General features: G+C 43.0%; 1 long non-coding RNA gene across 1 annotated transcript in view; it reads right to left on the bottom strand.

Annotated features, from left to right (window-relative positions):
* The window catches only part of LOC140609475 (uncharacterized), a 58795-nt gene that overhangs the window by 17737 nt on the left and 15840 nt on the right, over positions 1-25218 (bottom strand). The gene's annotated exons all lie outside the window — the stretch shown is intronic.

Raw genomic sequence — 25218 nt, 5'->3', positions numbered from 1 at the left:
CAATCAATTAGTCCACTGCTCATGAGTGCCTTCAGCAAGCGATACACACACACACACACACACACACACACACACACACACGGAACCTATGACAGAATTTTTCCCTCATGGGAGCAGACAATGCAATCACCATGTGATTAGGGGGACAAGATAAACATGAAAACATATAACAATACAAAATAGTAAGGGACTAGCTCACATAGGGAGAAGGGGACTGGACTGGGATTGTCGAGGCAGGCTACTTGGAGAAAGAGGGATGGGAGATAGGCCTGAAAGCCCTGTTAGGACTTAGCTGAGCTGGGAGGAGGGAGAGGCAGCATTCCAGCAAACAGGTGAAGACACAGACGAAATGTTACCCAGAGTTTGGTATGTGGCAGGGTGCTCAGTGAGGGTCACTGCGGGGGAAACAGAGATGAACAGCTGTTTCTCTAGAAGTTAGTCCAAGTGTGGCTGGAAGAAGGGGCTTCTAAATAGAGTCCTATGAGAGAGTTCCAAGGGCAGGTGATAAAGTTCCTTGAAAACAAGACTAAGACATTTGAATTTTAACCTGTAAATGTTGAGGAGCCACGGAAAGGTTTTGAGCAGGAGAAGCAGTGGCAAGACTAGGCTTCACACGGATAATCTGCAACATGTCAGTGAGGAAGCCCATAGAAAATTCCCATGTAAAATAGTGGGAGAGGATCACTGAGATAGAGACCCTAGCTAAGGTGCATCCCGAGAAGGATACAGCTGACCTCAATGGTGGCCCATCTGCTCAGTCCTCAAGGACAAAGTACAGAGTCCAGGCTGTCGATGGGCAGACAAAGCAGGAATGTCCAACAGCAGTTGCACTACGGGTCTTCCACTCAGGAGAAAGGCACAGACTATATTTACATAGAAATAGACGGAGATAGAAATAGACTGGAGGAGGTAAACTTTTCCACACTAATAACTGTCAACAGCCAGTTTCATGTATCCTTGGGTAAATGCATCAACAGATGCCACATGGACGGATGATACACAGACAGACAGGGACCTGTGGCATTTGTGCTTCTGATTCTCTCTCCTCGGCTTCTCTACTCTTTGTCTCCTCCCTCTCCTCCAATCTAGCACCTGATGTCACCGAGATAAGTTCTGACACTGACTTTTTTGGATAATGGCCATGTGCCATTCCGGCAACCAAGGACGCCTTGCTTCCGCTCTGCTAGAGTCCTGAAGATAGAAGCACCGGCTAAAACTGTGATTTACATCATTCATTCATTTATTCACTCCTCTCACAAATCTTTATTGAGTGCTTCCCATGGGCTGGCATGGTGCTTGGTGCTGGAGATACGGCTGTAGACAGAGCATTCTTCATTCATCCATTTATCAAATGTCTCTCGAACACATTCTAGTATAAAGCTCTGAGCAAAGAGCTGTGCTAGTCGTGGTTCCTGACTTCAAAGGATCACAGCCTCACAAGAAAGAAAATAAACCCCTACTGGCAGTATCAATATACATGAAGTCATCACCTTGCAGGGAGTCCGTTCACGACTCCAGTCTCAAATAAAGCGTTCCACTCCATGCACCCGGGGGGGAGGGGGAGTAGCAAAGGTCTGGGGAGGAAATGCAACCTTTATAACTGTCCTGAGCATGTGGGATTAACAAGTGCTCTTGTAAAAGTAAGTGCCAGCTGCGAAGCTGCCTATTGGCCCATTGCCTCCTCAAAGGCATTTATGTTTATTTATTTATTTGTTTATTTATTTGCTAGATTTATCACATTTGCAGGCTGTGCCATTTGGCCTCGGGGTCAAATAAATCTCTTTTAAAACTTTAACATCTTTCTTAAGCATTGTGTACCCCTGCGTGCCCCTGACAGACCTTTCTCAAGGCTTTATAAGAACAGAATTAAATCCATTTCACAAATAAATACACTGGGAACGATAGAGTTTAAATGCACCACAGAAAGCAAAAATAAATTCCAGGAAAAATTTGGAGGTAAGATGAAAGTGCCCCACATTTCTTTTAGAATCCTCAAAATTAAAAAAGAAAATATGGCAGGGGGTAGAATTATACTTCTCTTCTTCTTGGCACATGTCCCGATGGTAGAAGGTATTTGCTCCATGAGGATTTGTCACAAGGTGGAGGAAGCCGGCCAAGGCTCATAACAAAGTATGCAATGGAATGGAGTAGAATCCATTCTTGAGAAAGCTGGCCGTGTCATTTGAAAAATCAGCTGAAGCAGATTCATCTCCCAAGGCCTAAGGCTGCCTCTGGGAGACACTTAAACACAAAAGAAAAGCTGACTCTTTGGGCCACCGATTCAGGTTATTTATTCTACTAACATAACTAATATTGTGTTAAATCATCCCTTCATTCAGTCATCAAACATTTATCCAGCACTAGGTACTCAGCACAGAATTAGCTGCCACAGAATACAAAAAATAAGGCAGGGTCTCTGGTTTTTAGGAGTATTCGTGCAAATTAAACATCACAGAATAATAAATCCTGGAAAAGTTGCCATCACAGCCCAAGGAAGATACTCAATATTAGGAAGTGACTGTTTCATGCCACATACTCCCAGCCTACCATTTTCTTGGGTTTTTTTTCCTCCTGTCCTCCGGAAATGGCAAGATACATTCATTCTACTATAAACCAACTTGCTTTTTCTATTACCTTTTTCAAAGGCTGGTTTGGGATAAACAGGTTTATTTAGAAAAACACAGCAATATTTGTTATTGAAAACATGTAATTTTTTGTTCTCGTGTTTACCTTAAGCCATGATTTTGATTTTGGATTAACCAACAGACTCCCAGCCCCAACTGCATTGGATAAGGGATCTTCTACTCTACAATTTTTACCACAATAACTAATAAAGACCAGCAGCTGTGCCTTAAATACCCGTGATTCGGGATCCCTGGGTGGCGCAGCGGTTTGCACCTGCCTTTGGCCCAGGGCGTGATCCTGGAGACCCGGGATCGAATCCCACATCGGGCTCCCGGTGCATGGAGCCTGCTTCTCCCTCTGCCTGTGTCTCTGCCTCTCTCTCTCTCTCTCTCTCTCTGTGTGTGTGTGACTATCATAAATAAATAAAAATTAAAAAAAAATACCCATGATTCTCTACCATTCCCCCTGCCTCCTGCCAAAAAACAGAACTGATTAGTAGGGGTTCAATAAATATTTACTAGATTAGTTAGTTAAGTAGTTGCAAGCTCATATCATCTTATAACCAACATCTCCTCCAAAATCTCTAATCAAAATATGGCAAGATTTCTATGCAATTGACATTGTGAAGCTAACTCTACTTCATCATTCATTTATATTGTACCTTCATTTTCTAAAAAGAGTTTTGACAAAATTTGTATGCTCTCGGGCAAGCCAGTTTGCCTCTCTGAACTGCAATTTCCTTATCCCCACCGACCTCACCAGCTGGTTTTGAGGTTTTAATTAGATGTTTCCAAAGATGACTTGTAAACTGTCAGGGATAGGATAGACTAGCAATCCAGGAAGGCTGATATATGTTTTAAACATAATAGAAATTTAAAGTTTCTATTCAACACTACTGTCTTTCTATTTTTTCAAAACAAAAGTTGTTATTATTGCAATTGTGCTGTCGGCTTAATAAATGTTAGCTACGAGTCAGTTCCAGTTTGTGTTAACTAAGTCTGGCAAACTTGTCTGAAGACCTACCAACAAATTGTACGGTCATTTCTGTGGAACTATGCAATCTGTGGTCCAAACAACGGACTTAAAAATAAATTTTTAGAACATTGCCCATTTATAAGTAGGGGTTATGCAGTAAATAGAGTTAAATGGACAAATAGAAAAACTGATGAGAATAATTTCAAGAGCAGAATGACACTTTTTGCCAAAGTCAAAAACCACATATTCCATGGACGTATCAAATTCTAACAGTGATTTTAACAATATAGCAGGTTTAAGAGCAAACTGAGACATTTTCTTTCTGATCCTGACAGAATCATTTTAACCAGAATGGCAAATTCCCCACTGGTGTCCAGGACAGGGCGAGGGGCTGGGGGTGGGGGGTCACCAGAGCAGCCACCAATGAGAGATCTAATGTCAACCCCAAGACAGGACTATTTAGCTATGGAATGAGCTTTCTCCAAAACTATTTGAAATACTCTATCCAAGAAAAAACCTAGACAAGAATGATTGAATTCTGTAAAGCTCACAGAACTCCTAATTTAATGGAACAATCTTGCCTTGCCAAAATGAACAGTCCTGTCCCTGCTTGCCCCCTGTGACCTCCCAGCCTCATACCTCACCAGTCTGCCCCATAAATCCTTGGCCTCACCCCCTGGTAAATGCCCACTAATCCCTGGAGACGCTATAGGCCTGCAAGACCTGCTTTCAGGCATGCCATTCCTGACTCCTGCCTATGAGGCCTCTTGTGAATCTTTCGAGATCCAAATTCACCCTCTCTGTGAAGCCTTCCCCACATATTCCTCCAGAGACAACTGCTTCCTCCTTAGGCCTTTCACCATGTCAGAGCACTAACAGCTTGTGTGATGATTGTCTTCTGTCTGCTTGTCTACTCACTCTACGACCTGAAGAGCAGAAATCTCCTCAGGTACTCGTCTAAACGCTTTAACATGTATCAATCAACTTGACACTCACAATGGTCCTACAATGATGATAGCTACTTTCATTACTCCCACTTTAGAGGGGAGGAAACTGAGGCGTGGAAGGGTTAGATGGCTTGCTCACAGTTACACCCCTATAAATGGCAGTGCTGAGATTTGAAAGGAAGAGCGCCGACTCCAAGGTGTATGCCCTAACTCGCTATGCTCTCCCCGCCCACAGTAATTTTGCAGAGCAGAAACATAAAATCTGGAAGCTGGCCTGAAACTTGACAAGAACTGCCTTTTCCCACAAGGAAGTCCATATCCAAGGGCAGCCCAGGACTTCCTCGGGGGCAGTCTATCTTCAGCGCTGCTCCAAACAGAAGGGATAGGAAAATTCTCATTTTGTGGCTAATTGAATTAGTGCCTCCCTCTCAAACGTAATGAAATTCAAAGCCATTTTATGAGTCCTCTTGGGACTCTTTTTAAAAATTCTTCCTCTGCTGTATTAGATTAGACGCCCTGTGTAAAATAAGGTCATATTCTCCAGAATATTTCTTTGTGGCTCCCACGTACACCAGGGCACATGCTGATCACACTCTAGTCTTCCAGGATCCCTTCCGGACATCCCAGGAGGAGATCAGAGTGTCTTCTAAAAAAAAAAAAAAAAAGAGTGTCTTCTAAACACAACAACCAAACTGACCCTCATGCACTGCATGCTCTCAGAAATGCTATGCATTTCTGGATGTATCATTGAAACCATTAGCTAACACAACTCGGGGAGACAGAGGTGGCCCATTTTAAAAGAAATTACCTTTGTCCCTGACCAGTGCCACCACATGCATATGAACAGTCTTTGAAAAACTTGGCTGTGCTGTAGGGTGTCTGGGTGGCTCAGTCACTTAAGCATCCAACTCTTGGTTTTGGCTCAGGTCATGATCTCAGGGTCGTGAGATCGAGCCCCACTTAGGGCTCTGCACTTAGCAGAGAGTCTGCTTAGATTTTCTCCCTCTGTTTGTCCTCCTTCTCTCTCTCTCTCTCTCTCTTCAAATAAATAAATAAATCTTTATTTAAGAATTTCTTAAAAAACGAAAAACTGGGCTGTGCCCTAAAAGATCTTTTGAGGACTACATAGTATCCCCTTTTATTAAACATATCACTTGGATAGAAAGTCAAAGCTGCCTTCCCTCCCATAAATTGGTCTACACATCCTGAACTGGAGAGAAACCAAAGAAGGGCATTTCATAATTGTGTATTGATCTTCTCAAAACAACATTCCTCACGCTAACTACTATGGATGACGAGCTTATTCTCTGTGCCTGACCCTCCCTCCAGGGAGCGAATGCTGACTGCTGATTTTAAGTGTAGCGTAGTAAAACTGTGGGTTCTAGAACCAGGCTGCATGGGTTTGAACCTCGTTCCCCTGCTGCTACCCGTGTGACATTGTTCAAGTTACTTAACTTCTTTGCTAGTTTTCTCTTCTGGAGAATGGGTTTAATAAAGGTGCCTGACTCATATGGTTGATGCAAAAGTTACACGTGTTAATATATGAAAAGTTCTTAAATCAATGCCTGGCATTTGCTAAACCCTATAGAAGGGTTTGTGGTTTGTCTTTCTCCCCAACGTTAGTTTCTCCTGTGTCCCAGTGAGCTGGTGAAAGGAAGAGCCCCAGCCGTGGTCATTCACTCTGATGAGTCTAGGCTGATGCTCTTCAACCTTTTCCACATGCTGAGCCCATGAAAAATCTTTCTATTTAACCAAGTACATGCACAAATACATATAAAACCTAAGCAAATGTCTCATGAATCACTGCCTTTATCAGTTGCCATATGCTCTGAGATTCTCTATTCACCACCGTTCTGTTTTATTTCTTTTCTTTGTGGTTTCAGGATGGGCACAGTCCACTAAATTTATTTCATGATTTACCAGTAGGTTGCTGCATATGGTCTGGGGGGTAAAATATAGAACACTGATCTAAGATAACCATCATTCTTTAAAATCTAACACCACCCTATGGGGTGAGTACTATCAGCAAGTCCATTTGATGGGATAAGGGAATTCAGGCACGGAGGGATTGAATGACTGATGCAAGGTCTCACAATTTTCCAGCAGTTCACACAGGAGCCTATGCTGACTGTCCCTGCTTTAGAAGTGGGCACTGACCTACACTGGCCAACTGAAGTGAATATGGACGAAGTATGTGGACATTGGCATCTGTGCTATGGCGTAAGTAGAGCGGATCTGGGGAGAGCTGCCACTGTGGGTGGCAGGCTAGATGCTGAATGAGCCTGCCCCTTGATAGGAAGTTTCCACTCGAGGCTCTCCACTCCAAAGTGCCTCTGTTCCAAGCTACGAAGTTCCCCATTTGGCCAGTTTGCATTGGGTTTTCTGCCACTGGCGGACAAAGTTATCTGCATATCCTAACTGATATGTTGCCTGGTTGTGCCCCAATGTGAAGTAAGCAATATCATTACCATTTTGTAGAAAATGAAGCTCAAAAACTTTACCAGGGAGTTTTAGCTAGTGAAAGATGGAACCAAGATTCAAACCAAGGTCTAACTTCAAGACTCTATCAAACAGCCCACAATAGAGGGTATATTACATTATAAAGGACAAAATGGGGGGGAGGGGTCTTTGTCCAAAGAAGAGTCGTCATCACCTGCACCCCCACCACCCAAGCACACTGTCTGCACTCTGTCCAATGCTCTTACCTCCTTTTCACCTAATCTTATGGCTATTTATGCTCATGTCTTAGTCTTGTGTGCTCCACGAGACTCTAAGCTCTTAGAGGACATGGTACATGTGACACAGCTTTATAGCTCTGTGCCTGCGTGTTGAAATCAAGCAAGGCATACACAAGGAATCTATTGTCCTTAAATCACTCTTTGTCCCAGTTAGAAGTAATAAGGAGTAGGAAGAAAATGCTACAACACTTAGTGGCAAGTTTTGCACAAATTTCACCCAGCATGGCTCACTGTCAGATGTGTGCTGTGTGCTGGTGCTCGGAGCTGTTCCTTACAACAGTCTCTGTCAGAGGGCGAAAGGTGAAAGCAAGGTGGCACGGATCATTTTAAAAACAAATAAAATATTGGCACTGCAACTGATGCCGGGGCCAGACCAGCGAAATCTGGTCCATGTGAGTTTTCAGGACTGATTTAATCCTATCCTTAAAGCCAAACTCACATCCACTTTGAACTGTGGCCTGGCTCTGAGTTGGTTTTAAATCTTGGGACCCATGGCTTTGCCAATATTTTATGTGTTCCCTCGGAAACTCTTGGAGCACCACTGTGTTCAGGACGCAAACAGCTCTGACCATGGTCTTCACCACTTACAATCCTTTAGTGGCTTCTCTGTCTACCAAGATTTGGTGTAAACTGACAGACAGTTGCCCCAGATGTGTCCTGCACTGGTTTGCTTCCTGGTCGCTGTGTGGGTCATGTCCATGCCGGTGCCCCTGCTTACATGCTTTTGTGGCCACGATGTCTGTCATGATCACATCTTTTCTGGAAAGCCCAGTTCCAAGACCACCTCGCTCATGGAGTCTCTACTCATCCTAGATGTGCTCTCTCCCAATTCTGAACCCTGAAAGCATTTTGCTTATACCTGTCTTAGAGCAACTATGACAATTATCTGGGGACTGGCTTCTAGCAACCAAGTATAATGTAATACTTATTGTTATTGCTAACATTTATTGCAGTTTGCAAATGTTAGGCATTGTCTTCAGTGCTCTAAATACATTAACTCCTTTAATCCTCGCTTTATCCTATGAAGGAAATGCAAATGGAAATAATAGCCAGCCTACTCTGTCAGGTTGTTGAGAGGACTGAATAAGGAATACGTGAAAAACTCTTATAACCCAGCTCCTCATGAGCCTGGCACCCAGTCAGTGCTCAATACATGTTTGTTACAACCATAGTCAGCATCAGCATCATCCCCACTTATCAAACCCATTACAGGAATTTGCATGTAACCGCTCCACTAGTGAAATCTGGAACTTGTGTACTGGTTAACCACTGCATTTTACTCTAAGTCCCTTTAAGGCTGACATTAGATGAATTCATCTTTTTTCCTGTTCGGGGGTTAGCACAGAACCTTACCCAGAGGCGGCCTATTAAGTATATGCTGAAATGAATCGATTACACCCCAAACCAGCAAGAATTTCACGATCTTAATAGGTGGTTTCCACTAGCAGCCGCTGAACAGCTTATTTTTCTGAATAAGGCAAAAATTCACACACCTACTGTATGCCTTCCTGAATGTGGGCCGAATTGCTCTTCTCCGATCCTTGCCAATGAAGCACTTTCCTGCAGCTATTAAAAATACCCTGGTCCAATGCGGGAAGTAAACAAATCCATCTATTTCTACAATTTCGGTGTGAGCAGAGCATGGTGCAAGTGGCCCAAGCGCCAAAGCCATCCCTCCCAGAGCCCCGCCGCATGAGGCAAAAGGACTTTAACCGTATTATCCACGCCCACGCTTCTCCCCTATCCCCCTCATCTCTGACTTTCAGTCCAGGCTGCTCAGGTTTGTTTATGTTGCCATAAATTAAAGGACACGCTTTTTACAGGCCCTCCATCCGCTTCACTCAAGATGATAGAGTCAGGGAAAGACGGTTTCCCATAACCCTCTCAAATGTCCTGGTATGAAATTGCAGTAAGGAGCGTGCTTCCCAGCCAGGCCGTCTGATGCCTGAACGGGAGCGTGGCCACCTGCAAGTGACACGCCAGCGCCAGCAGGCCGCCCATTGGGCCAGAGCCGGAGGAGGATCGGTTTCAGCCACGCATGAGCCAAGGCCTCTCACCCCAGGCGATCCTGCGCCTCTCGGCTAACCATGAAAATCCTTCAGATGTGTCTCCTGATCTCTTACATGGCTCGATTTGACCACAATATCTCAATTTTTCTCACCGACATTTGGGAAGCCACCTAGGCTTTCACCCAAAGCCCCAGAGAGTCCCCCTGTGCAGAGCGCCCCCGCCACAAAGATCCCAAGTCCACTAGGGCTGCTGAATCTGGAGTGTCCAGGGTCCCACCCATCCTGACATGGCCCCTACTGCACTGAAACCGGGTCAGAGCCAGGGCTCTCGGCCACACTAGGCAAATGGCAGACACTGAGCTGCCTGTCTGAGAGGAGAGGCCAAAGGTTAGCACTTGAGAATGAAAAAATTTAAAAAAAAAGAGAGCCCCACCATTACTTACAGAGCCTTGTGTTTTGTTACACATGGGGATTACAAAAGTAATAGGCCTAGGACACGCACACATTCACTCTCACCCACCTTTCCATACCTCATTTCATTTGATATCCCAGCACTCTGGTGTCCCTGATAAATAAGTACACTGAGCCTCAAAAAGGTTTAGAATTAGGTGTCTAAGGTTGTTCAGCCAGTTAGTAGCAGAGTCAGGACTCAAACGACAGTGATATGTTTGGACCAGGACCTAGCTCATGTGTAAGGGGAAGAGAGTAGCCCTGACGGTAGTCCTCAACACTGGTCATGTGGGCCTCCCCAGAGATCTTTCAAAAATTACAGTCCTCTGGCCTACCACATGACAACCACAACCACAACAGAATGACCAGGGAAAGGGCTTAGATATGGATGTTATACTCATCAGTATTCTCCACAGAAACCATTAGGATGTGTTTATACAAAGAGAGATTTATTTTAAGGAATTGTTACACACATGTGATTATGGAGGCCAACAAGTTCACTTATCTGCAGGGGGAGCCATCAGGTGGGAAACCCAGAAAGCCACGGTTGCACTTGAAGTCCAAAGGTTGTCTGCTAGCAGAATTCCCTCTTACTGGAGAGAGTTCAGTCTTTTGTTTTATTCAGGCTACCACCCATCACCTGATTGGGTAAGGCCCACCCACATTATGGAGAACAGTCTGCTCTGATCAAAGTCCACCAACTTCAATGTCATACTCATCCAGAAACACCTTCACAGAAACATCTAGGATAATATTCAACCAAATACCGAGGCAGAACCAATATGACACAGAAAATTAACTATCATGGGTCATTTTACAGCCTCACAGATGCTTCTTCTGTATAGCCAGGGTGAGGAGCCACTAATTTGCCATTCCGCATACTCACAACCTCCTGCAACCTCTTCAAAACCAAAGACTGCCTAGCCATTAAAAAATTGCCCAGGACAGAGACACATGATGTATTTGTCTAAACCAGGTACTATTTTTTTTTCCCCAGGGAAAGTAGCGTGGTGGCTTCTGTAGGTACAGTTATAGGTGTAGCCAAGAGGTGCAGTCAGACATTTTCTAGAAGGTAAGTACAACAATCACATCTTACACAGACCACTTGGCTTCAGGCTCCAAGTGGTTTCTGGTGAATGGCCAACATTTGTTCTATTTATTCTCTTCCCAAACCCCCTCAAAGCAGAATTCCCTACCTTACAGGAAAGGCTGAATCTTCAAAACTTGGGAAAACCCAGAATGAAATGGTTCATTTGCACCTGACCTATGGCTTGATGGGAGATACCAGAGGCTTGTGTTAAAAGGCAATAAGTCTCACCAAGATGGCAGGGAAATTTGTAGCCAGAGCTGGGCAAGGCATTTTCTATATTTCTAGTGAATTCAGAAAAGCTGATAGTACTGGTTGATCATATATTTGCAAAACTTAAAAGCCTGCCCGCCCCCCCTACTTCTTGGCTGAAAGATTTGAAACCATGAAGCATGATGAAGTTGAAGCATCAAGAGGCAGTGTGCCTGTCTAGTCTGACTTAGGTTTAAATATCAAAACTTCAGTATTTTTATGGCATGTTGTTTTGAAAATATTGAGATGCATTTTATGTGTTTAATTAACAAAGTCAGCAGTAGGTGAGTACTTACCTGCATAGTTCAGACCAGAAAAATCATTTGCTGGAGGTTGGGACTACAGGGTCAGGACCCTTGGGAAATACAGGAGTGTCTCCTGGGAACCTGGGCCTGCATTCTAGGTGCCATAGCCCTCTTGGCTGGTCTCCAGGAATTTGAGGGTTGCCACTAAGTCCAGGCCCTGGGATAACTGCTAAGTGGGCAAAAGCGGTCTTTGACTTGTCCCCTCCCTGCAGATTTTCTTTTCTTTCCGTTCCTCCTTCTGACTCAGTCTTCTTTTTGTTCACTTCAGCTTTTAACAAAGATGATCTTCGTTGAAATCTCGAGATCCTCTTCTTAGCTACAGGTTGACCAGTTGCCTCTGCCAATAATGGTGGTTTTCCTGCTGTGGGTCTGAGTGTTGGTTCTCTGCTGGCTAACGTAGGTCGGCTTTAACTGGGATAACTTGGCTTTCTTCACTTACCCTATTTCCCAGCAGGTAGCCCCAACATGTTCTCAAGGCAATAACAACAGTACAAGAGCACAAATGGGAATAAGCAAAAGCAAGTACCTTTTCAAGCCCTTGTTTGTATCATGTGTGCTAATATCCAATTATCTCAAAAAAGTCATATGGCTGGGCCCTTTATAGGGCATTTTAAGTTTACAGGACAAGGACAACTAATGCAATCAACCTACCATAGCACTGGTTCCAGTTTGGAAGCAGGGCATCAAAGGTCACCTGGGAAAGCCCCTATAATTTGTTCTGGTCCATTCAGAAGTCCATCTTGTTCAAACATAACCTATCCATCCATCTATTCAAACTTTTATGGGGATTGACTCTAGGCCAAGAGCTTTACAGGACACAGAAATAAGAAAGAATGGGATCCTACCAAAAGGAGCTTAGGATAAAATAGGCATGAACCTAAAATATGCCAGCATAATGGGGACCTTGAGAAAAGCCAAAAAAGAACCAATAAATGGTTACATGGTCAAGATTATCAAATATCATGGTCTGCAGGGGTATATAAGACCACAGTGAATTTTTTAGAAATCAAAGGTGAAATGAGGCAAAAAAAAAAAAAAAAAAAAAAAAGGACAACACAACATATTTACATGTAAGGTTAAATTTGTTGTATTTCAAAAAGCATTGTTTATTCTGGAGACATGTCCTTTTTATCTTTGAAATCAAAATGTTGACTTTTATAAAATTAAAAGAAAATAGTTTTAGGGCACCTGGTTGGCTCAGTGGGCATCTGCCTTTGGCTCCAGTCATGATCCCAGGGTCCTGGGATTGAGTCCCACATCAGGCTCCCCACAGGGAGCCTGCTTCTCCCTCTGCCTATGTCTCTGCCTCTCTCTCTGTGTCTCTCATGAATAAATAAATAAAATCTTTTTTTAAAAAATAGGAAAAAATAGTTTTGTTTATACATTTTTAAACTTCCTTACTTAGTAAACTAAAAGTTGCCAATCCAAAATCCACCTTTCCCAAATCCTCACATTGTTTCCATTTTTGTTTTTATTTTGCTTTCACCCCAGTAATCCCAGCACCACAGCTGGAGAGGAAAGAAAGCACTTTCAGTTGTGTCACTCCATGGAGAAGGAGTCATCTGAGATGGGCTCAAAGGATGGGCTGGAGTCCAACAGATGGCAATGACTGTGAGGTGGGTAGAACCTGGTGAGGGTACAAGAAGAGAAGGAAGACTGGGGCATTGTATCCCTGGCCTAGAGTAAGGTTCATCTGAGCACCCCTAAGCAGTCTGCATTGCTGGCAGACCAGGCTCCTGAAGAACAAGAGGCATCACCTTGAAGCCCACCTTTCCATTCTTCCATAGGCCTGGTCTGGGTCTAGCTGCAGCTGGCTCCTGGAGACTCTTTTCCCAGCCACACATTTTGAAGGATTTTTTTTTCCTTTGCCTGATGGTTATGGGACAATTCTCCTCTACTCCTCTTCCATCTGCCAGTAGACCAACTGAGAATCAGTCTTCCACCTCTACTTCCCAGGTGGTTCTTCTTCTCCAGGAGAGTCAAGCTAATAGGATGAGGTCAAAGCTCATTCTTCCTGTCCTAAATCATCCTCCCTCAAGCAACCTCCTGGGTTTGTCTTAATCTGAGCCAGCCAGGTAGGCATTTTTGTTGCAAAGACCACATTTTCATCTCAATGTAGCTAGGATATTATATTCATTATTAATATTAGGATTGTTAATTCAATAATTATTAAACCAAAGTCATAGGTAAAGAGCTCTTTAAACCCACGGTAATCTAACTCTAAAACAAATGCACTCCTGCACCCTCCCTACACACACACACACACACACACACACACACATTGTCTCTCTCTCTCTCTCTCTCCCTCTCTAAGAACCTCCATGATGTTTTCAATACCAAAAATATGATTTAAAAAATAAAAAGGCCCCACCTTACATCCCACTTGACATCTAGCCCCCTCATAGCCCAGGCTGAAATATGACATAAGAGTCAGAATTGGATGGTTTTCTGACCTTGAATTTTGAAGTTGGGTTTAGGTGCCATCACCTCTGTCCATCTGCAATAAGGCTTTTAATACGTTGTGGTAGTTCATTCTTTGGGGTGCTGTGGCTCAGAGTTACCATCACGGGGCGCCTGTGTGAAGTCCAGAGCATCTAATGGAGCCCAGGGATAGAGAATGCCATTGTCTCCATTCCACCTGTGCTGCCTCAGGGCCCAAATTTCAGGACCGCACAGTGAATGGGAATAATGACACTAGCCAAAAATAACAGCTATACTGCACATGGGAAATTGAGTGTTAATGCATCAAACGATTTTGAACACAAATCCAGGATAAGGTTAACATAACATTCTTTTTTAAAAGTCACTCAAAGAAAGCATTTTCAGTACAAAGACTTTCATCTGCATAACATTTTACACTTCTCAGCATGCTTTCATCTCATCTGATATAAACGAAGCAATATCATCTCCATTTTACAGATGAGAAAGCCAGGGGTTGGGGAGCATTAACTGGTTTATGCTGGTATAAGGCCTGTCAGTAATGTATATGAGACTGGAATTCAAGACAAGTATTTCTGTGGCCAAGTCTACACAGACTTACACAATTAAACTCGTTTTGTTTTGTTGGAGAATCCTAATTAACTAACTAAGGTATCTGGAACTCAAGGGGTTTTCTAAATGGAACAGTTGCTGACTGCAATGTAACCATGTAGGTGGACTCACCCAGTTGACTTAATCAGTACAGAGGCCCAGGCTGAGGAAATGGAAAAGAAAACCTAACCTACTCATTCAAATATTTGGATATTCTTTCATGACCGTGAAACCTTGTGACCACATGTGTTCTGACCCCCATAAGATGGAAAAATATCCCAGCTGGTGTCATGATGAAAGCCTATTAGCAGTGGGAACTCCAGAATTCTGTACAGGATGGGCTTCATCAGGACTGCCTCCCACTACGCTCTTACACTGTTGGTGGGAATGTGAACTGGTGCAGCCACTCTGGAAAACTGTGTGGAGGTTCCTCAAAGAGTTAAAAATAGACCTGCCCTACGACCCAGCAATTGCACTGTTGGGGATTTACCCCAAAGATACAGATGCAATGAAACGCCGGGACACCTGCACCCCGATGTTTATAGCAGCAATGGCCACGATAGCCAAACTGTGGAAGGAGCCTCGGTGTACAACGAAAGATGAATGGATAAAGAAGATGTGGTTTATGTATACAATGGAATATTACTCAGCTATTAGAAATGACAAATACCCACCATTTGCTTCAACGTGGATGGAACTGGAGGGTATTATGCTGAGTGAAGTAAGTCAATCGGAGAAGGACAAACAGTGTATGTTCTCATTCATTTGGGGAATATAAATAATAGTGAAAGGGAATATAAGGGAAGGGAGAAGAAATGTGTGGGAAATATCAAAAAGGGAGACAGAGCATAGAGACTCCTAACTCTGGGAGGCGAACTAGGGGTGGTGGAAGGGGAGGAAGGCGGGGGGTGGGGGTGAATGGGTGACGGGCACTGGGGGGGCACTTGACGGGATGAGCACTGGGTGTTATTCTGTATGTTGGTAAATTGAACATCAATAAAAAATAAATTTATTTTTAAAAAAAAGGACTTCCTCCCACTGAAAGGTGTTAGGGGATAGGCATAGGTTTTTTTTCTTGGATTATATGTTACAGATTTTAAAAAAAAACTTTTCTAAAGTAGCTTTCAGTTACTTTTGCATAAAATCGAGACAACTTAAATTGTACATAACAGAGAGCCCTAGAAGCTACAGTAATGATGGTGGTGATCGTTGCAGTGGTTAATAGTGGTAATAAGGTGACAAACTCATCCCCATATGCCCAGGACTCTCACCAGTTTAAAAGTGAGAGTCCCAGGCTCTCCTCAAAACCCAATCCAGGGCAAGCTGGGACAGTTGATAACTCTTAAATAATAAAATTGTCATTATCATCATCATCATCATCATCATCATCATAGGAAATGGCTAGAGAGGAATCTGATGGGATTGTTGGGTATTTAAACTTTAAAGCTACCCACTTGGTGTCACCATTGACTGTCTGAAATAGGTTATACGATGCCAAGACGTTGGCACTGAAATAGTCCTCAATGTTGGCATCCATCTCCAATGGCCATGTTCCTTGTCCCCATCTGAATTTCTGGAATCAGTTTACTCAGGTGATCACCAGGCATCATCTCTAACCTTAAAAAAAGTTTCATTGGATCTAGTCTTCTCTCAGCAACATCTGGGCCCCAAGAGCCCAAGGGCTGTCCCCAAGAACTCAAGATCTCCCTGCTCTCAGATTGCCCTAACCATACCTAGAGTTCCATTGGCCCAAATAGTGCAAGGCAGACAATAAACATCACCTGTGTTAGGAAAGAAAAAAATATGAGTTGGGAACTCTGAAGAAGATGGAACTGGAAACATATCTAAAGATGGGGAAGGATTTATACTGGAATAAGCAAAAAGAAAGACATCAAGGGAGGAGGACACATGAACAAGAATCAATAGTGAACAAAGTATGTATCATGGTGACTGGAAACAAATGTACCTTAAGGAGAGGGTGAAGAGGGTGGGGATCAATCTTTTGGTGGTGAAGAAAGAAATACCTATACCCTTTACTTGATAGACTAGTGGTTTTCAGCTGGAGGCAGTTTTGCACCCCCACCCCATGGAAAAACATTTGGCAACGTCTGAAGACATTTTTGATTGTTACAACCAAGAGTGGGGATGCTACTGGCAGCTAGTGGGTAAAGGCCAGGGACACTGTTAAACATCCTACAACGCCCAGGCTAGCTACCCACCACAAAGAATTGTCCAGCCCTAGTATCAAGAATGCCAAGGCTGGGCAGCCCAGGGGGCTCAGTGGTTTAGCACCGCCTTCAGCCCAGGGCGTGATCCTGGAGACCCGGGATTGAGTCCCACATCAGGCTCCCTGCGTGGAACCTGCTTCTCCCTCTGCCTGTGTCTCTGCCTCTGTGTGTGTGTGTGTGCGTGAGTGTCTCTCATGAATAAATAAATAAAATCTTAAAAAAAGAAAAAAGAATGCCAAGGCTTAGGAAGCTTGCAGTAGACAAAGGGGATACACTGGAGGTTACGAGCAGGGATGTGACAAAATAATGTTGGAGCTGATACCCTTATAAATCTGAGAGGAAGTTAGTAAGCACAAGAACATCTCGCTTTATGCAGTAAAGAGAGTCCTAAAAAAAAATTCTGCCAATCAAAGGTCTAGATTAGAGGGAGATAAACCATGAGAGACTCCTAACTCTGGGAAACAAAGAGTTGCAGAAGGGGATGTGGGGAGGTGATGGATAACTGGGTAATGGGCAATGAGGAGGGCACTTGATGGGATGAGCACTGGGTATTATACTATATACATATTATACATATACATATTATACTATATGTTGGCAAATTGAATTTAAATTTTAAAAAATGTAAAAGAAAAGAAAACATAGATTTCCTTCACTCATCAAAAAAAAAATCTAGAAATTAAATCTTATTTTAAATGCACTGAAGCAATTTACTAGATAAATCTGGAGGTAAATACTCTTATGAAGTGAAGAATCCTTTCCTGATGCAAGCACCATTTCTACCCAGCACCTTTTCTGACTTTTGCAAATAGTTGTGCTTTAGAGTCTCTTAACATAATGTACACCTAGTTGTCTCTTTCAGCCACAGGAGGGCAAAGCAGGCTTCTCCCAGGAATGGAAGACAAGAAGCTAGATTCTCTGACTCATGCCCACTGTCTGACCCCAGAGCAGTTCCATATTAGATCACTGATTAGTTCCAGGACCCGTTTCTTTTCCTTCATGATTCATTGACTCTTAAAAGCAACTATTTCTTCACCCTGTCATTGGGACACTTAATCCAAAAATATTGAAATCAAGAGATATTTTCCTTTCTGTTAAGTTGGGAGCAGAATATGATTCCTTTGAAAACTTCAAAAGTTCATTTTTGTTTCTTGATGACTGCTCTCAAGTCTTCAAACAATAAAGGATTTCATTTACCTCTAGATAAAGCTTGTTTTTACCCAGTCTTGGTTTTCTTTCCTTCCCTTTAAAACCCCTCAACGCATTTAAGTACACCAAATATTTATGAATGTAATTTATGAGACTTGGCTGTTTACTTCTTGCCAAAACTAAAATGTATGTCTGTGTGTGGCCTGAAAAATCTCAGCTATGACAAAAGCAAAATAGAGAAATAAGCAGCTATTTCATGTTTTAAAGGGGGAAGAAGGGTCGAACTTCAAAAAATTCCAGAAGTTACTCATTCAACATACTCAGACTGCACAAAGGAAAATGAATACATCCTTTCCCCCAAGCACCTCGTCCTATCTGTCCTTCCTCAGATGGCCATTGATAAAAGTTTATTGAGAGCATCAGGAGGGAAGCTAGGCCAGGCATCTGAAGTTGGAGAACTGGTGCTTGCTCAACAGACAGGGGTCAACATGCTGCTCACCTTGACCTGTCCCTTAAAGCCTTTTCAGCTGCCTGCCTTGAACTCTTAACTGTGAATGTGTCAGGGGGTTGGGGAGGCGAGCAATTCTCTAACTAGTTCCTGACATGCCTGCAATTTCTCCCTTGCGCACATTGCTTTGGAGAATGAAAACCCAACATCTGGAATTTGGCTTTTCACTGTCACAGGATGCCTCAAATGCTGGCTGGTGTTTCTAGAGTTACATAATTTCTCCTAAGGAGCTTTTTTCTCTCTGAAAAAAAAAAAACAGTCAGAGAAATTGTGGAGGAAATGCCTATGATATTAAAAAGTCCTAAGTACTCATCTGTGATAAAGAAAAAGCAGCGGCACTGGACGTACATAGATTCTGATAGTTAACTATGAACTCGGGGGAATGGAGCTTGGTAGAACTCACCAGAAACGGGCAGAAATGAAGAGTGTGAGGAAAGGAGGTAAATGCCTCGTGATGTGCAAACAACGTGGTGATGATTTAAGCATCTCAGGGAAGAATGAAAGAATCAGCAGTATGAGGTGCATCTGGTTATCTCGGACCATCTCACCAAGATAATCTTACCAACTTTCAATCAATGGTTGGCTTAACGTCTTCAAGTCTCACCACTAACAGCTCTTTCTACTGTTGGAGGGCCACCCTGGAAGCACACACTGGGCTGTTCAAGGAAGAATCTGTGTGAAGTGTGGGGCCTGTCTGCAGCAGCCAGACCCCAGGCTAGCCCACAGCGACTCGTTGGGCAGACTCTGGCTCTTCACCCAAGATTCCACTGGCCCTGCTGAGTAGAAATGAGCTCTGAAAACCACTGCTTGGCCTCTTAAAAGAGGTAATTGACCTAATGGTTGATTATTTTCTCAAAATGGTCCATTGACTTGGATTTCCATTCTCCCTATTAAAGGAGGGCAGGGATAGCTACAATCCAAGGATCATTATAAGCAAGAGTTCACTACCCTCCCCGGCTAAAACTTTTACTGAAGCTTTTAAGCATCCTAGTGCAGAAGATCCCAGGAAAAAACAGATCGATTCTTCAATTGTCAAATATTTTTAATCTTAAAAGATGTGTAGATCCTCGGGCCAATGCAGGAATCTGAGCTGACAATTGCTCTGTGTGTGTGTGTGTGTGGTGGCATTATTCTCACTAGAGTAGATGACCACTGAGGATTTCATCCTCTTCAAGGAGACCAGTAATGGGAAACAGACTGGGTTGAGCTTCTCTGTAATGCCAAGACCTCTCTCCATTCAAGGGGATCAAAAATAAGAAAGCTGTCCAAAGCTGTCAAAAAATTATAAAATTTAAAACTGAAAACTATGTGCCTGGTGCTCGGAGTTCGAGAACTAACCGATATTGCCCTTACCCTTAAGAAGTCTATGTTCTAATGGGAGATATGGAGGATGAAATAGGCAATGATAGTCCAGGACAATTAGTGTCTCAACAGGAAGTTCAAGACTCTCTGACAATATATAGGAGGGTCATCTAGCTCAGGTTTGGGAAGTCAGACAAGACATCATGGGAAAAAATCTAAGCTGAGAATGACAAGGTAAAAGTTAGCAAAGAGAAGGTATAGACCATCAAAAGAGAAACAACACCATTTACAAAACTCTAGAAATTGAAGTACATGGCATTTGTCTGAAATATGAGTGATGAGAAACAAAAATAGATTTTGTAAACCAGGATCAGCAAACTTTTCTGTAAAGGACAGATGGTAAGTATTTTAGGCTTTGCTGTTGATACAGTCTTGGTCAAAACTACTCAACTCTGCCTCTGTTTCAAGGAAATACCTACAGACAATATGTAAATGAATGCATTCAACAAAACTTTATAAGAACGGGTGGCAGACTGGATATTGATCATGGCCTTATTTAGCTGGAATCTTCACTGTTCTGAGTGTGGTTCCCAGACCAGTAGCCCTCAGCATCACCCAGGAGCTTGTTAGAAATGTAGAGTCTCAGAACCAGCCCATGACCTGCTCACATCAAATCTGCATTTTACATTCAAGAGCTGCCCAGATGGTTTATAGGCACATCAATATGGGAGAAGCACCTCTGTAAGCCTTGAGGCCTTTGGACTCCATCTTCCAGGCATTCATACTTGCATGATTGTAAGATCCCTCTAGCTGTGATATTGATATTGAAGTACCTGAGAGTGAATGTCCCCTTAAATTCTGTGCCCTAAATACTTTCCTTGCCTCCCTAGGGTCCCAGCCCTGGTAAGGACAATGGACAATAGAAAGCAAGACTACAGGATGGTTTCTGTCCTCCTAGCCTGGCCAAACCTACTTCCCACCAAAACAGGCTTATCTTCAAAAGCTTTCAGGGTTTATTTTCATTAAGTCTCCTAAAGGTTAACCCTTGGGGTGTATTTTGAAGCCATTTTTCTAGAGACTTTTTTTCATACCAGAGCTGGACATCATGTTTGTCTGCTATCCGTTATGTCATCATCTGTTCTTGTATCGGTTCCAGTCTTCCGTACCTGCTCCACCTCTAGAGGCATTTCCAATCCCACGGGTGTGATGTCAGCTTCCAGACCAGCACACAGAAAGCAGCTCTGAGCGTGAGCAGAATAAGGCCCCTTAATTAGGCAAGAAAGGGACTCTGGACCAGCTGTGCACACTCTGAGGGAAGACATCGATCAAAGAATGCATCTCCCTCCCGTTCCTTTTATTTATGCGTTGGAAAATCCAATTAAAGCAGAGCCTGGCACTCTCCTAATTTTTCAGCCACTTAACACGTACAACAGAGTTGCTGGCCATGAATTTAAATACTTGCACACACTCTCATGCATGCACACAAAATAAACACACACATCCTTTTTCTTCCTTATCAATGTCAAGGACTTGGGGACTTGGGGTGTACCTGTGGCCCCTGTAGCCAAAAAGATGATGGAAAATTGGTTAGAATATGTCTGATAGTTGGCTTCATCAACTTCTTGTGCCTTTTCCCTTGCCTCTGATGATCGTATGTCATTTACATGCCTTTCCTTGCTCATTTTGGCTTGTCCTTGGGGTTGGTTCACTCAGATTATGCTGATGTGAGCAAACTGAATATTTTTGCCTTGCTGTTTCACTGCCTTAAGGTTGGACTGATACTTTGTAGTTCAACCTTCCCTTTCTTAGCAGACCCTTGATAATGTATGGCTCCAGGAAAGACACCCATGCAAATTACTGCAATGATCCAGCTTGGACAAAAATGGAGCCTGGGCGTTTCTTGGCCTCAATCTCACTGAACTACTCATGCCTGCAAATGTCCCTTGCCAGGTCAACTGCTCTGCCACGTGGGTGAAGGTGGTGGAACTCAGCACACACTTGTGCACCAGACGCCCAAGGGTATTTCTCCACAGCTAGAGCCAAATGGATGCTTTATCAGTCCTATCAGCATACTTGATACCTGATAGAGTTCACTATTTTGTTAAAAGAATTTTTCTAATGGGGTATATCTAAGGGCATAGTGGTTAGGAATTGGGGCTCTACAACCAGCCAACTTCAGCATGAATGCCAACTGTGTGACCTCGAATACATTTCCTAACCTTCTCTATGACTTAGTTTCTTCATATTTGAAAATGAGGATAATGACAATACCTGCCTCAAAGGGCCATCCTGTGTGAAGATTATATAAGAGAGCACATGAAGGCGTCAGCAGATTGCCCAGTACATGGCAGCACGAATAAATGTCAGCCATGATACCTATTGCTTATTATGAGCAAGGCTTCACTTTTCACTTTAGCTAATCCATATATGTTCTACCCTTGCAGCTCAACTGGAAACAAGCTTTTTATGTGGATAATAATTATAATATATTGACTGTGCTAGCATAACCAATAACCAATTGACAAATAAACTATGTAAATGATACAATTATTTTTCTTAAACAGTATCCTTACATGGTATCAACTCTCTGCTTCTCCTCTGGAGAATCACCTCTTTCCTTCCATGTGGTCCTGCTGTCTATCCTGGCAACCACCCCTGTCCCCATGCTGTGCTCTCACCATCTGAGTGAGCACATGACCAAAGCAAGCCAACATGAGTCTTTTCCCTGAGCGATTTGCAGATCCTGGGAAAGAAGAGTTCCTCTTCCTCTGGTACTGAGGGCCGTGAGGAAAACACAGCTAGAGATGCTAGTTGGCTACCCTGAACATCGGAACCTTAGAAAATTGGAAGAAACTACAGAATGATGCCAAGGCATAGAGCTGAAAGACAGCAGAAGAAAGAGGAAAATCTAACAATGCTTGATTGATGAGCCCCTGGACCATGGCCTAACTAGAAACAACTCCATCTCTAGATTTCCCACATTTGTGAGCAAGTAAAATTCCTCTTTGCTTAAGCAAGTTGGTGCCATCTTTCTGTCTCTTGCAAGCAGAGGAGCCCTGAATGAGCCACTTTTAACTATGTGAGTCACATGGCTATTAAAGCAAGGCCAGCCAAAAGAAAAGAATTTACATTCAATGAGTTAGCATTATGTGAAAGTAATAAGGTTTTTTTTGAAAGATTTATTTATTTATTTATGATAGACATATTGAGAGAGAGAGGCAGAGACACAGGAGAGGGAGAAGCAGGTTCCACGCTGGGAGCCCGATGCAGGACTGATCCCAGGACTCCAGGATCGTGCCCTGGGCCAAAAGCAGGCACTAAACTGCTGAGCCACCCAGGGATACCCAGTTTTTTTTTTTTTAATTCTATCATTTGGATCCTTAATTTGAATTGAGGACATTTTACTAAAAGGAATTTTTTATATTTTTTTTATTTTAGGCAGTCATAAGTAGAGATTTAAATAGAAAGGCTAGATAGTTTTTTAATAAACACAATGGTAAATATGCAAAATAAAATTGAGTTGGATTTGTTGTCCATCTATCTCTAAAAAGTCAAATATTATATTTGGAAATATATATATTTACACACACACACATATATGAGCATCTATGTGCCTATATCGAGAGACAGAGGACATGTGAATTTATTGAGTCCCTACTATGTGCTAGGTATTATTCCAGTGTGTTGTGTGTGTTGTTTTGTTGAGTCCTTACGACTTCCCTAGGACGTAAGCATTGTGATCCTTGTATCATGCATACGAAAACTGAGACACAAAGAGGTTATGTTATTTTTCCAAGGTCACATAGCTGCTAGGTGACAGAGCATGGACTTAAACCCCAGATCTCTAGTTCCAAAGCCCAGAATATCTTTCCATTACACCACACTGGCTACCTCAGAAACAATTGGCATTGTCACTGCCACTTTCCCGGTGTCCAGAATGAATGAATGTGATTATGTAAGTGCACTTTACAACACTGGTCTCCAACACTGTGTTCTCATTCACAAAGTTAAAACACAAAGCCACACATTAGCTAATCTCAGGGCACAGCTGCTTGGAATGCCAGCGTCTACAGCAAAAGCCACAGGGGAGAAGACCCCAGCTGGGAAACCATCAGGACTCACCTGCAGCCACTTTTATGCCCTTCGGTGATTTGCAGACTTATTCTAAAATAGATGGGGATCCCTATAGATGGGAGAGTACCCATGCTATCGGATTTGAAAATAAGTGGCTCAAATATAAGCATATTATTTAAAAATTGTGAGGCAAAGTATCTTTTAAAAATGATAAGATCAAAAAAAATAAGATCAGGGGTGCCCGGTGGCTCAGTCAGTTAAGTGTCTGCCTTTGGCTCAGGTTATGATCCTGGGGTCCTGGGATCCAACCCCACATTGGTCTCCCTGTTCAGCGAGGAGCCTGCTTCTCCCTCTTCCTCTGCCCCTGCCCCCTGCTTGTGCTGTCACTCTCTCTCTGTCAGATAAATAAATAAAATCTTTTAAAAAATGATAAGATCATCAAATACTTTAGAACATCAGATATTTGATGATGTTAAGGCATGATGGTATATGTTTATATTAAAAACAAGATTCCTTTTTGTAGAGTCATAGTAAATTATTTAGAGATGAAATGACTCATCTGGGAGTGCAGAGAGAGAAATGAAACAAGACTGGCCATGTGATGATAACGGTTGGAGCCAAGTGATGGGACCAGGGGTTTCTCATACTATCCTCTCAACTTTCCTATTTGAATTCTTCCTTAAGAAAAGAAGAAGAAAAAAAAAGAAAAGAAAAGAAAAGAAGAAAAGAAATATGGACATAAGAATCTAGCTTATAGGGGACACCTGGGTGGGTCAACAGTTGAGTGTCTGCCTTCTGCTCAGAGCATGATCCCAGGGTTCTGGAATCAAGTCCCGTATCAGGCTTCCTGCAGGGAGCCTGCTTCTCCCTCTGCCTATGTCTCTATCTCTCCTCTGTGTCTCTCATGAAAAAATAAATAAAATCTTTAAAAAAAAAAAAGAATCTATAGCTTGTAAAAGGTAGTAGTGGTTTGCCTCTGGAGAGGGGGCTATGGGGGTAGAGGCAAGACTCAGGTATGGGGAGAGGTGAGATCATGGACCCCTGTTCTCCTGAAAGCCCTATAGTATCGTTGCCTTTTCCCATTATGTAAATATATTCCTTTGAGAAAAATTAAAATTAAATTCTAAAAAAAAAATCAATAAAGAAAGAGCCCATGGGGTCAACCAGGTTCTCCCCTGTTCCACGGCAGATATCACTAATCAGCTGCTACTTAATCTCCCACCAAGCTCCCTCCAGGAGCCTCTGGAATCTTCAAAGCAGCCTGTCCCAGGACTAAACCTTACACAACGTGTACCTGCCTCATGCTTTGCCTGTAATTTATTCTCACAATTTAGGCAGGCTCATAGCTACCCAGGATGCTTGTTCTCCATTACCCCAGGTCAACCTAGATACCCTACCAGAAACGCTAAGGCTAACAGAATCTCCCACACAAGCCCTCAAAGTGAGTCTTCGTGCCTGACTTGCCCTCCACCAGCCTGAGCCATTGCTTCCACTTCTGTTGGAGTTCCTGCTGAGCCCAAACTACCAGGCCGCCTTCAG

The sequence above is a fragment of the Canis lupus genome, chromosome 18, assembly GCF_048164855.1.
Source record: "Canis lupus baileyi chromosome 18, mCanLup2.hap1, whole genome shotgun sequence".
NCBI classification, from domain to species: domain Eukaryota; kingdom Metazoa; phylum Chordata; class Mammalia; order Carnivora; family Canidae; genus Canis; species Canis lupus.
The sequence above is the reverse complement of the archived record's forward strand: the minus strand, read 5'-3'. Positions and strand labels throughout refer to the sequence as shown.